Consider the following 15798-nt stretch of genomic DNA (forward strand, 5'->3'; position numbering starts at 1 on the left):
CTACAGGAAATAAGCAGTACTCATGGACCACACGAAGGACAGTAGACCTTGGGATGGGACAAGTAACCCACTCATTCTTGGTCATACCTGAGTGCCCATACCCTCTGCTAGGCAGAGACATACTCTCTAAGGTGGGGGCCCAGATCCACTTCCAACCAGAAGGACCCACCATAACTGACCACAAAGGGAGATTACTCCAAATTTTGACTATGAAGCTGGAAGATGAACATAGGTTATATGAAGTGCCCTCGCCTCCACAAGTTGATATGCAAGATTGGGTGACCAGGTTTCCACAGGCTTGGGCAGAAACTGCCGGTATGGGAATGGCAAAATATCGCCCCCCCGTGGTGGTAGAACTCAAAGCAACCGCCACCCCGGTGACAGTCCGCCAGTACCCTATGAGCAAGGAAGCCCGGGATGGCATTCGTCCTCACATACAAAGGTTGCTGGAATTAGGGATCCTGGTAAGGTGCCAATCTGCATGGAATACCCCTCTTTTACCAGTTAAAAAGCCAGGAACTAATGATTACCGGCCGGTACAAGACCTACGTGAGGTGAATAAGCAAGTAGTGGACCTCCACCCCACGGTGCCCAACCCCTACAATCTCTTAAGTACTCTTCCACCTCAGCACACTTGGTACACTGTTTTGGATCTTAAAGATGCTTTCTTCTGCCTGAGACTCTCCTCTCTCAGCCAGCCTTACTTTGCATTCGAATGGAAGGATCCAGCGTCGGGGATGTCAGGCCAGCTGACCTGGACTCGCCTACCCCAAGGATTCAAGAACTCCCCCACCATTTTCGACGAGGCCCTACACCAGGATTTGGCATCCTATAGAGAGTCCAACCCACAGGTAACTCTCCTTCAATATGTTGATGATCTTCTTTTATCGGCAGAGACCCAAGAAGACTGCGTCAGGGGGACTGAAAGGCTATTAACGGAACTTGAGACACTGGGATATCGGGCTTCAGCAAAGAAAGCACAAATATGTCAACGACAGGTCAGTTACCTGGGGTACTTGCTAAAAGAAGGACAGAGATGGCTCTCGGAAAGCAGGAAAAACACCGTTGCCCACATACAGGCCCCCAAGAGTCCTAAACAGGTTAGGGCATTTTTGGGGACGGCCGGATTCTGTAGGCTATGGATTCCGGGGTTTGCTGAATTAGCAGCCCCTTTGTATCCCCTGACCAAGAACGGCATCCCTTTCGCTTGGGGTGATAAAGAACAACGGGCTTTTGACCAAATTAAACGAGCCCTGCTATCAGCCCCGGCTTTGGGGCTACCAGATGTAACTAAGCCTTTCCATCTGTACGTGGCCGAGAATAAAGGTATCGCAAAGGGAGTACTAACTCAGAAACTGGCCCCCTGGAATCGCCCGGTTGCGTACCTATCAAAGAAATTGGATCCTGTGGCAACAGGATGGCCCGCCTGCTTAAAAATAATCGCCGCCGTGGCCGCTTTGGTCAAAGATGCTGACAAATTGACTTTGGGACAGAACTTAACGATAACAGCCCCCCATGCATTAGAAAGTGTGATTCGTCAGCCACCCGACAGGTGGCTAACAAATGCCAGAATGACTCATTACCAAACCCTGCTGTTAAATTCAGACCGTATTAAGTTTACATCAGCCACAGGACTTAACCCGGCCACCTTGCTGCCTGACCCCGACCTAGAAGGCACCACCATCATCCATGATTGTCAGGAAGTATTGGCTGCAGCACACGGTAGCAGGCCAGACTTGATGGATCAGCCTCTCCCCGATGCCAACTTTACCTGGTTTACCGATGGAAGCAGTTTCCTAGAAGAAGGTAAGCGTCGGGCGGGAGCAGCTGTGGTAGATGGGAAAGAGGTCATCTGGGCAGCCGCATTACCGCAAGGGACATCGGCCCAGCGGGCTGAACTAATTGCCATGACCAGGGCATTGGAACTAGCAGAAAACAAAAAGGTAAACATCTATACGGACAGTAGGTACGCATTTGCTACCGCCCACGTCCACGGGGCCATCTACCAACAAAGAGGGTTGCTCACCTCGGCGGGCAAAGAAATTAAAAACAAAGAGGAAATAGTGGCCCTGCTAGCTGCCCTCATGCTCCCCACTAAAGTCAGCATCATTCATTGCCCCGGGCACCAGAAGGACAATACCCCGGTGACACGGGGCAACAACATGGCAGATAGGGTGGCACGAGAAGTGGCACTAGGGGAAATCATACTAGAACTATCGGACAAGAGTCCTGGGGAACGAAACGACAGGGGAATAACCCCCCCAGCCATAACCAAAGACACATTGTCTCCTCAACAAGCAAAATCCATGCTACAACAAATTCACAGATGGACACACTTGGGAACCAAAAAGATGGTATCCCTACTACACAAGGCAGGTTATGATACCCCTGGACTAACCAAATTAGCTGAACAGACTGCCCGGGAGTGCATTCCATGCCAACAGGTAAACTCCCATAAAGGAAAACTTGAGAGCGGGAAAAGGCTCAGAGGAGACCGCCCAGGAGCCTATTGGGAGGTCGACTTCACTGAAATACGCCCTGGAAGGTATGGTAACAGGTATCTCCTAGTTTTCATAGATACCTTCTCAGGATGGATAGAAGCTTTCCCAACGAAAAAGGAGACAGCTACTGTGGTGACCAAGAAGATCTTAGAAGAAATTTTCCCCCGGTTCGGGGCACCAAAGGTAATAGGATCCGATAATGGTCCTGCCTTCGTCGCCCAGGTAAGTCAGGGTGTGGCCAAATACCTGGGGACTGATTGGAAATTACATTGTGCCTATAGACCCCAGAGTTCAGGACAGGTAGAAAGAATGAATAGAACTCTAAAAGAGACCCTAACTAAATTGTCCATAGAGACTGGCGGTACAGATTGGACGGTGCTCCTTCCCTTAGCCCTGTTTCGGGCTAGAAATACCCCCTCCCGCTATCATCTCACTCCATTTGAAATTCTATACGGGGCCCCACCTCCCCTTCTCACGCTCGGGGAAGGAATAAGTCCTGACTGCCAGAATAACACTGACTTATATGCTAGGCTATTGGGACTCCAGTTGGTCCAAAAGGAGGTGTGGTCCCAGCTGGCAGAGGCTTACCGACCCGGAACACCAGCAGAGGCTCATCCTTTCCAAGTCGGAGATTCCGTGTACGTCCGTCGACACCGAACCCAGACACTAGAGCCTCGGTGGAAAGGACCATACATCGTCCTGCTCACCACCCCCACGGCTATAAAGGTAGACGGCATCGTTGCTTGGATTCACGCCTCACACGTAAAAGCTGCGCCAGCGTCTGCATCATCATCGGAATGGCGGGCCCAAAAGACCAGCAACCCGCTCAAGCTCAAGCTCCTGCGCTCACCAGACTCATAACTCTGACTTTGTTACCCCTACTGGCTGTGAGTAACTTTAGTCCTCACCTGCCCCAGCGTTTAACCTGGCAGGTAATTTCCCAAACTGGAGATGTAATATGGTCTGTTAGCCATACCGCTGCCCCTTGGACCTGGTGGCCAGACCTCTTCCCCGATGTTTGTAAGTTGGCCCTGGGAGCCCCCCCTAACTGGGATGTAGGGGGATATCACGATCAACAAACTGCCCCGAATCAGCGGCCGGGGACAGCGCCCGGGGACTGGGGATTAGTCCCTGGGGGGAGAGGTTGTTCGACCAAGAATCAGAGAATCATGCTCAGGGCCCTCTCCTTTTATGTATGCCCTGGATTCCATCGTCACCGGTCTTTGAATTATCGGTGCGGGGGAAGAGAACATTTCTATTGCAAGAGCTGGGGATGTGAAACCACTGGGGACACCTACTGGAAACCCACCTCTAGCTGGGATTTTATCAAGGTAATGGCCAACTACACTCATCACGACAATGTGCCCGAATGTTCAACGTGGTGCCATCCCCTTAAAATTTCTTTTAGTGAACCTGGGAAGAAAAACAAAAATTGGATAGGTGGCCATTCATGGGGTATAAGGTTTTACAAAGCAGAATATGATGATGGGCTCCTAATGACCATCAAATTAAAGATCGAGACCCCTACTCCCGTCCCTATGGGCCCCAATCCTGAGATTGGGCACCCTCTGCTACCCTTGGCCCCACCCACAATACTACCAGGGATAAGAAACCAGACTTCTGGACTAAAAGAAATAACAATCAAACCCAGAGCCCCCCGAGACCGAATGCTCTCATTGGTCCAGGCGGCTTTTGGGGTCCTAAATGCCACAAATCCAGAGGCTACCAAATCATGTTGGCTTTGCTATGCTGCTCCTCCCCCTTATTATGATGCTATAGGATATAGTTCTAATTTTAGTAATGTCAACTCTTCAGATCAATGTCGATGGAAACAAGAAGGAAAGAGTAAATTGACCTTGTCTTCAGTATCAGGAAACGGTACATGTGTAGGAACGCCCCCCCCCCGTCCCATCGACATCTCTGTACCAATTCAAGCCTCCCACAGGGCTCAGGATATCTCCTCCCTCCTCAGGATGGATGGTGGGCATGTAACACGGGATTGACCCCTTGCATTTCTCTAGAGGTCCTCAATGCTTCGGCCGACTTTTGTGTGTTAGTCCAGCTGGTCCCCAGACTCATCTATCATTCAGATTCATCTTTTCTAGACGAATATGAAGGCAAAAGGAGACTTAAGAGAGAGCCCGTAACCCTCACCCTGGCTGTACTCCTAGGACTAGGAACGGCAGTCGGGGTAGGAACAGGTGCAACAGCCCTCATCCAACAACCTCACTACTATGCTAACTTAAGACAAGCTGTAGATGTCGATCTCCGGGCGTTAGAAAGTTCCATAACTCAGTTAAAAGAATCACTCACCTCGCTCTCAGAGGTAGTAATGCAGAACAGGAGGGGACTAGACCTGCTGTTCCTTAAGGAAGGTGGACTATGTGCCGCACTAAAAGAAGAGTGCTGTTTTTATATTGATCATTCTGGGGCTATCACCGAAACTATGGACAGGCTTAGGGAGCGCCTGGACAAAAGGCAACAAGAAAGGGAAAATCAAAAAGGATGGTTCCAATCATGGTTTGACAAATCACCCTGGCTTACTACTTTAATTTCCACCTTGTTAGGACCCCTCATTATTTTGTTGCTGCTCTTAACTTTTGGACCATGCATTTTAAATCGCTTGATAGCCTTTATCAGGCAACGTGTCAGCGCAGTACAAGTGTTAATGCTAAGACAACAATATCAAAGCTTGCAGAGAGAGGCTGAAATTCCATGATTGAAATTAATTGCAAAAAGAAAAGGGGGGAATGTAGGGCCTTAACTATACTTACACCCCTACTTCCCTATCGATACTTTTGAGCTTTAAGCTTTTTCGGCTGGCAATAAGATACTGGAATGTCCCCCCTGAGCAGAAACCGTTCCGAGCAAACAAGTATGGAGGGGGATGAGACCTTGAGCAAACCAGTATGGCGGGTGATAAGAATGATTAAGCCAGAGTTTAAAGGTCGCCCTAGCCAACCATAACTCATGTGACTCAACCCCCCACCACAAAAACACGAAAATGTAAAGTAGGCATCCGACAGCCAACCAATCAAGGAACTAGAGCCAAGTCCCCACTCCGGTCCGGAACAAACAAACCAATGAGAAAAAAACCCTTGATATATCCACACTTTGCATAATGAAAAATGAAAGCTATAAAATGTATGTGATTCCGCTTGGGAGGGGTTCCTCTTCGGCCTCCTGCGTGAGGACCAAGGAACCCCGGTGCACCGGCTCCTAATAAACCTCTTGCGTGTTGCAGCGACTCTCGACTCTTGGCGGTTCTTGGGCGAGCTGGGATCCTTCGGAGACCGTTCAGGTCTAACAATACTTATTTCCATGAAAGGCATTACTTTTTGTGCCAAAAGTGTAAGGGCTTCACCCGTTCCCCTAGGAGGGCCTGCAATAGGTTCCATGACACATCTGGTCTGTTCCTCTGCACCTGCTGGGAAGCCAGGGGTCAGAGCGCCTTGCCTTCTCTTGCTTTGACTTCTCTAAAGTTGGTTGTCTTTCAGGTTACTCAGTAAATGGGTCAGGGCTGCACACACAAATGTGGTGCGTTCTACCTCAAAAAAAAAAAAAAAAAAAAAAAACTCTGACGTCTGACGAAGTCTTGAGCTTCTTTCTCAGTGGTAGGGTCTCAAAGACCAATAAACTGTCCTCTCCCATGTTGGGATATATCTGGACCTGCAAAACATTCACTGGTTGTGGTGGCCTATGAAACTTTTCATAGTTTTATCTTGCCTGTGTTAGACCTGAACGGTCTCTGAGGGGTCCCAGCTCGCCCAAGAACCGCCAAGAGTCGAGAGTCGCTGCAACACGCAAGAGGTTTATTAGGAGCCGGTGCACCGGGGTTCCTTGGTCCTCACGCAGGAGGCCGAAGAGGAACCCCCCCAAGCGGAATTACATACATTTTATAGTTTTCATTATGCAAAGTGTGGATATATCAAGGGTTTTTTCCTCATTGGTTTGTTTGTTCCTGGACCGGAGTGGGGACTTGGCTCTAGTTCCTTGATTGGTTAGCTGTTGGATGCCTACTTTACATTTACCGGAGTGGGGGTCTTGGCTCTAGTTCCTTGATTGGTTAGCTGTTGGATGCCTACTTTACATTTACCGGAGTGGGGGTTGAGTCACATGAGTTATGGTTGGCTAGGGCGACCTTTAAACTCTGGCTTAATCATTCTTATCACCCGCCATACTGGTTTGCTGAGGTTTCATCCCCCGCCATACTTGTTTGCTCGGAGCGGTTTCTGCCCAGGGCGGGGACATTCCATTATCTTATTGCCAGCGAAAAAGCTTAAAGCTCAAAAGTATCGATAGGGAAGTAGGGGTGTAAGTATAGTTGAGGCCCTACATTCCCCCCTTTTCTTTTTGCAACTAATTTCAATCATGAAATTTCAGTCTCTCTCTCTGCAAGCTTTGATATTGTTGTCTTAGCATTAACACTTGTACTGCACTGACACGTTGTCTGATAAAGGCTATCAAGCGATTTAAAATGCATGGTCCAAAAGTTAAGAGCAGCAACAAAATAATGAGGGGTCCTAACAAGGTGGAAATTAAAGTAGTAAGCCAGGGTGATTTGTCAAACCATGATTGGAACCATCCTTTTTGATTTTCCCTTTCTTGTTGCCTTTTGTCCAGGCGCTCCCTAAGCCTGTCCATAGTTTCGGTGATAGCCCCAGAATGATCAATATAAAAACAACATTCTTCTTTTAATGCGGCACAGAGTCCTCCTTCTTTAAGAAATAGTAGATCTAATCCCCTCCGGTTTTGCATCATTACCTCAGAGAGTGAAGTAAGTGACTCCTTTAACTGAGTTATAGAGCTTTCTAATGCCCGGAGTTCAACATCCACAGCCTGTCTCAGGCTATCATAATAGTGAGGTTGCTGGATAAGGGCTGTTGCACCTGTCCCTATTCCAGCCGCCATTCCCAACCCTAAAAGCACAGCCAGGGTAAGAGTCACAGGTTCCGGCCCAAATTTGAGGAAAATTTTATCCGAGTTATCATGTGGGGTGTTAGCTAGGTCATAATGATCAGACATGCCCCATGCTGACATCCCAATTGCCAACTTACATACATCAGGAAACAGATCAGGCCACCAAGTCCAAGGGGGTGCGGTGTGACTAACCGACCAGATCACATCTCCAGTCTGGGAGATGACTTGCCAGGTCAGCCGCTGGGGCATGTGAGGGCTAAAGTCACTCACGATTAGCTGAGGCAGCAGAGTCAGGATTATGAGCCGGATGATCGCAGGAGCTTGAGCTTGAGCGGGTTGCTGGTTTTCTGGACTTTCCATTCTGGTGTTGCTGAAGTTGGGAATGGGGTCAAGCCTCCGGTGGATGTTGGGGCCGCCTTAACGTGCGAGGCGTGGATCCAGGCAGCTATGCCGTCTACCTTGACTGCAGTTGGAGTGGTGAGCAGTACGATGTAGGGGCCCTTCCAGCGGGGTTCCAGCGTCTGGGTCCGATGCCGGCGGACGTACACAGAGTCTCCGACTTGGAAGGGATGGGCTTCTGCAGGGGTCCCCGGCCGGTATGCCTCTGCCAACTGAGACCACACTTCCTTCTGAACCAGCTGGAGCCCCAACAGCCTGGCATATAGATCAGTATTATTTTGACAGTCTGGGCTAACACCTTCCCCCAATATGAGCAGAGGAGGAGGAGCCCCGTACAGAATTTCGAAAGGAGTAAGGTGATAGCGAGAGGGAGTGTTTCTGGCCCGAAACAGGGCCAGGGGAAGGAGCACCGTCCAATCAGTACCGCCAGTCTCTATGGACAATTTAGTCAAGGTCTCTTTTAGAGTCCTATTCATCCTTTCTACCTGTCCTGAACTTTGGGGTCTATAGGTACAATGTAATTTCCAATCAGTCCCCAGGTATTTGGCCACACCCTGACTTACCTGGGCGACGAAGGCGGGTCCATTATCAGATCCTATTACCTTAGGAGCTCCAAACCTGGGGAAAATTTCTTCTAATATCTTCTTGGCTACCACATTCGCTGTCTCCTTTTTGGTGGGGAAGGCTTCTATCCATCCCGAGAAAGTATCTATAAAGACTAAGAGATATCTGTTACCGTATCTTCCTGGACGGATTTCAGTGAAGTCGACTTCCCAGTAAGCTCCAGGTCGGTCTCCTCGGAGCCTCTTACCGCTGGCCACATTTCCTTTGTTTGTGTTCACCTGCTGGCATGGAATACATTCCCGAGCAATGTGCTCGGCTAATTTAGTTAGTCCCGGGACATCATATCCTGTTTTCTGCATCAGAGATACCATTTTCTTAGTTCCCAAATGAGTCCATCTATGAATTTGCTGTAGCATAGATTTGGCTTGCTGGGGGGACAAAGTTTCTTTAGTTATGGCTGGGGGTGTTACCTCTTTACCCTTTGGTGTTTCTGAGCCTGTTAATTCTAGGATGATTTCCCCCAGAGCTACTTCTCGTGCCACTCGATCAGCCATATTATTGCCAGTTATTATTGATGAATTTCCCTCTTTGGTGTCCGGGACAATGGATGATGCTAACTTTTGTAGGGAGCATCAGGGCTGCCAGCAGGGCTACAATTTCTTCCTTATTTTTGATTTCTTTTCCTGCCGAGGTCAATAAACCCCTCTGCTGGTAAATGGCACCGTGGACATGTGCAGTGGCAAAAGCATACCTGCTGTCCGTATAAATGTTAACCTTTTTATTCTCTGCTAACTCTAAGGCCTTTGTCATGGCTATCAGTTCAGTCCGTTGAGCGGATGTTCCTTGTGGCAATGCAGCCGCCCATATGACTTCTTTTCCGTCTACCACCGCAGCTCCCGCCCGCCGCTTACCTTCATCCAGAAAACTGCTTCCATCCGTGAACCAAGTGAAGGCGGCGTCAGAGAGGGGCTGGTCCATCAGGTCGGGCCTTGTTCCATGGGCTGCCGCTAGTACCTCCTGACAATCATGGATAATTGTGGTGCCTTCTAGGTCAGGGTCAGGCAGCAAAGTAGCTGGGTTCAGCCCCGTGGCTGAAGTAAATTTAATGCGGTCCGAATTCAGGAGCAGAGTCTGATAATGTGTCATTCTGGCGTTGGTGAGCCATCTATCAGGCGGTTGGCGAATTACACTTTCTAGTGCATGAGGTGCAGTTATTGTCAGATTTTGTCCCAAAGTCAGTTTATCTGCATCTTTTACCAGTGTGGCCACGGCAGCAATTATTTTCAGACAGGCAGGCCAGCCAGCTGCCACAGGGTCTAATTTCTTTGATAGGTATGCAACAGGGCGATTCCAAGGGCCCAGCTTTTGAGCCAGTACTCCCTTTGCAATACCTTTGTTTTCTGCCACATATAGATGAAAAGGTTTAGTTACATCGGGTAGCCCTAGGGCCGGGGCTGATAGCAAGGCTCTCTTAATTTGGTCAAAAGCCCGTTGTTCCTTGTCACCCCATGTGAATGGGGTGCCGCTCTTGGTTAGGGGGTACAGAGGGGCTGTCAGTTCAGCAAACCCCGGAATCCATAGTCTGCAGAATCCAGCCGTCCCCAAGAATTCTCTGACCTGTTTGGGACTCTTAGGGGCAGGTATTCGGGCCACAGTGTCTTTTCTGCTTTCTGAGAGCCATCTCTGTCCTTCTTTTAGTAAATACCCCAGGTAACTGACCTGTCGCTGACAGATTTGTGCTTTCTTTGCTGAAGCCCGATATCCCAGTGTCTCAAGTCCCGTTAATAGCCTTTCAGTTCCCCCTGACGCAGTCTTCTTGGGTCTCTGCCGATAAAAGAATATCATCAACATATTGAAGCAGAGTTACCTGGGGGTTAGATTCTCTGTACGATGCCAGGTCCTGATGCAGCGCTTCATCGAAGATGGTAGGAGAATTTTTAAATCCTTGAGGCAGGCGTGTCCAAGTCAGCTGGCCTGCTATTCCTGAGGCAGGGTCCTTCCACTCGAAAGCAAAGTAGGGCTGGCTGAGGGAGGAAAGTCTCAAACAAAAGAAAGCATCCTTAAGATCCAAGACAGTGTACCAAGTATGTTGAGGTGGGAGAGTACTCAAGAGGTTATAAGGATTTGGCACAGTGGGGTGTAAGTCTGTTACCTGCTTGTTTACCTCTCGTAGATCCTGTACTGGCCTGTAGTCATTAGTCCCTGGCTTCTTAACAGGCAGGAGAGGTGTGTTCCATGCTGATTGGCATCTCACCAGGATTCCTAATTCCAGCAGTCTCTGTATATGCGGACGGATGCCGTCCCGAGCCTCTTTGCTCATAGGGTATTGGCAGATTGTTACTGGTGTGGCGGTAGCCTTAAGTTCCACTACCACCGGGGGGCGGTATTTTGCCATCCCCATCCCAGCAGTCTCAGCCCAGGCCTGAGGGAACCTGGTCATCCAGTCCTGCATATCAGTTTGAGGAGGTGAGGGTTTCTCATAGATCCTGTGTTCATCTTCTAATTTCATAGTTAAAATCTGGAGGAGCCTTCCCTGGCTATCCGTTATGGTGGGTCCCTCGGGCTGGAAGTGAATCTGTGCCCCGACTTTGGAGAGTAGGTCTCTCCCCAACAGCGGATAGGGGCATTCTGGAATGACCAGAAATGAGTGGGTCACTTGCCCCATTCCAAGATCTACAGTCCGGCGGGTGGTCCAAGAATATTGTTTATTTCCTGTAGCCCCTTGGACCCATGACCGCTTGTCTGAGAGAGGCCCTCTTGGTTGCAGGAGGACTGAGTGCTGAGCTCCAGTATCCACCAAAAACTGAACTGGTTCCCCCTCAACTTTCAGGGTTACCCTGGGCTCGGGGAGAGGGTCCGAGCCCTGACTTCCCTAATCTTCCTCTTCCAGGGGTAAAATTTTGTCTCTGGTTGGTTTTCCCCCATTCTTCTTTTTAGGGCATTCTCTTACCCAGTGACCTTTTTCTTTACAGTAAGCACATTGATCCTTGTCTAATGGTCGCCTTCCTGTCCGCCCTTCCTGTCTATTCCTGTCTCTAATATTTCCTCCTCTGACTACAGTGGCCAGTATCTTACTCAAATTCCTCTCTTGCCGCTTGTCCCGCCTTAATTCACGGGCCTCTTGCTCCCTCTGCTTCCTTTCTTCCCTTTCCTCTTCTGTTTCCCTCTTATTACATACTTTATCTGCCTCTTTTACCAAGTCCTGAATTGAGAAACCTTGTAGGCCATCCAGCCTTTGTAACTTCTTTCTAATGTCAGGGGCCGCCTGGTCAATAAAGGCCATTGCTATGGTGGCCTTATGTTCCTCAGAAGTTGGATCATAAGGAGTGAACCGTCTAACAGCCTCCATTAAGTGTTCTAGGAACACGGTTGGTGACTCCTGGGGCCCCTGAGTTACCTCTCTTACCTTGGCCAAATTCGTGGGGCGCCTGGCCGCTCCATGGAGACCCGCCACCAGAGCCTGGCGATACATCTTTAGGTGCTCCTTACCTTCTGGGGTATTGAAGTCCCAAATCGGCCTGACGAGTGGAAAACCGGCATCAATCTCGTTAGGCAACTGGGTAGGTTGCCCATTGGCACCTAACACATTCTTTCTAGCCTCCAAGAGAACCCGTTGCCTTTCCTCAGTTGTGAGGAGAGTCTGGAGGAGCTGTTGACAATCGTCCCAGGTGGGTTGGTGGGAGAAGACAAGAGACTCTATTAAAGCAGTGAGAGCCTGTGGATTTTCAGAGAAAGCAGGGTTATGCATCTCCCAGTTACAAAGATCTGCAGAGGAAAAGGGCCAGTATTGGAGGGGCCTCGATCAGAAGGACTTGGGCCCCCCCACGAGCGGCGCCGGGGAGGTGGAGCATGAGCGCACGTGTTAGAGCGCGGCGACGGGTCTGGTTCCCTCGGCCCCGGGATTCGGCGAGCCCTGCTGCCGGGGGGCTGTAACACTCGGGGAGGGGTGGGCCCGCCGCCGCCGACGCCGACGACGCCGGCGCCGCCGCCGCTGGCCAGCCGCCGAGACGATGACGACCGCGACGACGACGACGGGGCCCCCCCCGAGCCACCTTCCCCACCGGCCTTCCCAGCCGTCCCGGAGCCGGTCGCGGCGCACCGCCGCGGTGGAAATGCGCCCGGCGGCGGCCGGTCGCCGGCCGGGGGGCGGTCCCCCGCCGGCCCCACCCCCGGCCCCGCCCGCCTACCCCCGCGACCCCCCCACGAGCGGCGCCGGGGAGTGGGTCTTCCGTACGCCACATTTCCCGCGCCCCACCGCGGGGCGGGGATTCGGCGCTGGGCTCTAGACTTAACTTCGGTCCAGTGACTTAGAGTGAGAGAGAGAGACGTCGTCATAGTTTGTCCCATTATCGTCCGTCAGGAGAAAGATAGAGCACAGGAGAACAATAAAATTTCAGAAGACACACATTAATATTGCCGCCGCGAGCTCGTTTTAAAACCGCAACCAACTCAGATTCAGATGGCAGTTTGTATATCCTGCCAGGACCGATGAAGGGGAGACAAAATTTGTCTCTCCTTCCAGATGGACCACCAGGGCGTCCCCCAGGGTCCGTGGACACCAGCTATTGGCACGTCTGCCTAGCCAGGAGTCCAATACAGATTTCACAGAGAACCGGTTCGCGCGGCTTCTTTCTGATGGCGGCTTACAGAGGACAGAAGACGAACAGACAGACAATTAGGCCTACCTGATACCTCCAACTCCCGAGGTTCCGGCGACCCGGGGCGAGTGGGGATCCCGGACGAGCCCCCAATCTGTTAGACCTGAACGGTCTCTGAGGGGTCCCAGCTCGCCCAAGAACCGCCAAGAGTCGAGAGTCGCTGCAACACGCAAGAGGTTTATTAGGAGCCGGTGCACCGGGGTTCCTTGGTCCTCACGCAGGAGGCCGAAGAGGAACCCCCCCAAGCGGAATTACATACATTTTATAGTTTTCATTATGCAAAGTGTGGATATATCAAGGGTTTTTTCCTCATTGGTTTGTTTGTTCCTGGACCGGAGTGGGGACTTGGCTCTAGTTCCTTGATTGGTTAGCTGTTGGATGCCTACTTTACATTTACCGGAGTGGGGGTCTTGGCTCTAGTTCCTTGATTGGTTAGCTGTTGGATGCCTACTTTACATTTACCGGAGTGGGGGTTGAGTCACATGAGTTATGGTTGGCTAGGGCGACCTTTAAACTCTGGCTTAATCATTCTTATCACCCGCCATACTGGTTTGCTGAGGTTTCATCCCCCGCCATACTTGTTTGCTCGGAGCGGTTTCTGCCCAGGGCGGGGACATTCCATTATCTTATTGCCAGCGAAAAAGCTTAAAGCTCAAAAGTATCGATAGGGAAGTAGGGGTGTAAGTATAGTTGAGGCCCTACACCTGCTCTTACACGTGACAGGATATTTCTAGCTTACGAGCTTCAATAAGCATGATGCCATCAATAAATTGAACCAATATGGTGCCCTGCAGAGTGGTAAGATAATCAAATTCCCTATGAGTCAACTGTTATAGAGAATGAAAATACTGATGCAGATCGAAGGTTAAGAGTCTAGAATATCTGATACAGTTTGCCCAAACTAAAGTTATATTCCTTTTACTCTAGTTTATTTAGTGTGTTTCTAATCCATTCCAAAATGTATTACCAAGGTTTCTTCTCATGTAATTAAATACAGTCCTTCCTAGGTATCCAAGGGGGGTTGTTTCAGGCCCCCTCTAAGGACACCAAAATCTTCTGGATGCCCAAGGCCCTTATGTAAAATGATGTAGTATTTGCCATATAACCTACAGACATCTTCCAGCATACTTTAAATCATCTCTAGATTAATACATAATACAATGCAAATACTATGTAAATGGCTGTAAATACAATGTGAATTCTATGTAAATACTTGTAAATACAATGTGAATGCTATGTACGCAGCTGCCAGTGAGTGGCAAATTCAAGTTTTGCTTTTTGGAACTTTCTGGGGTTTTGTTTTTTTCAAATATTTTTGATTCACAGTTGGTTGAATCTGTACATGTGAAACCCGTGGATACAGAGGGCGGACTGTATAAACAAATTATCATTATTTTGATGAGTATGTCTTCTGTTCCTGAGTCAGATTCTATACTTTGCTTCTAAGGCATGTGGGGATCTGATTCTAATTTCAGGTCTAGGGGCGATGGGGGAGGTAGGAACGTGCTAGGAGAGAGCTAGCATTCCTTTCAAGGAAACTCTGTCAGATGTAGATAAGACTGACCTCATCAAACAAAGAAGGGGGAAGTTCTGTTAGCAAGGGAATCTCCCCACTGCAATTCTCGGGTTCCAGCTCAACCAAACACTCCCCTGCATTTCTTTTCTTTTCTTTTCTTTTTTTAACAGAGAAAAACAGATTTTATTTTTTAATTATTCTTCTTCTTTAACATCTTTATTGGAGTATAATTGCTTTACAATGGTGTGTTAGTTTCTGCTTTATAACAAAGTGAATCAGTTATACATATACATATGTTCCCATATCTCTTCCCTCTTGCGTCTCCCTCCCTCCCACCCTCCCCTGTATTTCAAAGGAGACCTTTGAAAGGAGACCTTCAGCTGAAATTCGGCTGACATCGCAGCTCAGCAACGTGCGTGATTGGGTCCTATGACAATTTTGGCCACGTCGGCAGCTACTAGAGAGGGGCAACACATGTCAGACTTAGGAGCTCCTTGTGTGACTGTGCCTTAAGCACAGTGTAAACCCTTGGGCTTGACGCTTTCTTTGAAATCTTCAGTTTAGCCACAAGCTGCCGGCCCACCAGCCGTCGTTTATGTTCCTCATACTTGCCATGAGGTTGTAGCGGCCACTCGCCCACCAGTGTCTTGTTTTAACAGGCTCTTAATTCCTGGAAACTTCAGGTGACAATTTCGGCAGCTTTGTTAACACGAGTTCGTGTGCCCAATGCACAGCGAGACCAAACAGACTGAAACGTTGGAGTTTGGAGCAGAGAAAAGTTTATTGCAAAACTTTGCAAGGAGATGAGGTGTCTCATGACCTAAAAAGCCTCGAGCTCCCCGAAGGGTTTCGGCAAAGCCTTTTTAAAAGCCAGGTGATGGGGAGGGGGTCTCAGGGTAGGTGATCCGTTCGTGCACAATTCTCTGACGGGCTGATGCTGAGGGAACAGGGTGGTGTCACAGGGGTTCCCACAATCGGTCCTTAGGCTCCGGGAGGCCCGGGGCTGTGTGCTCATGGTCATCAAGGAGTTAACATCTTCCATTTGCTGGGCGTTTTTCACATCTGCACAACAACTCAGGAAATCTGCATCAATTACTATTATCTGGGTACTTCAGAGAGGAGCTAAAGCAGAGGGTATGGGGGAGGGCCCGTCCTGAGAAGGCCCCCGTGGCGTCCTGCTCGGTTACAGCTCTTCCTATTCTGTGCCATAAATGCCCAGTTTCTAATTTTCTCATGGTGA

This window comes from Kogia breviceps, chromosome 4 (assembly GCF_026419965.1).
Source record: "Kogia breviceps isolate mKogBre1 chromosome 4, mKogBre1 haplotype 1, whole genome shotgun sequence".
Classification (NCBI taxonomy): domain Eukaryota; kingdom Metazoa; phylum Chordata; class Mammalia; order Artiodactyla; family Physeteridae; genus Kogia; species Kogia breviceps.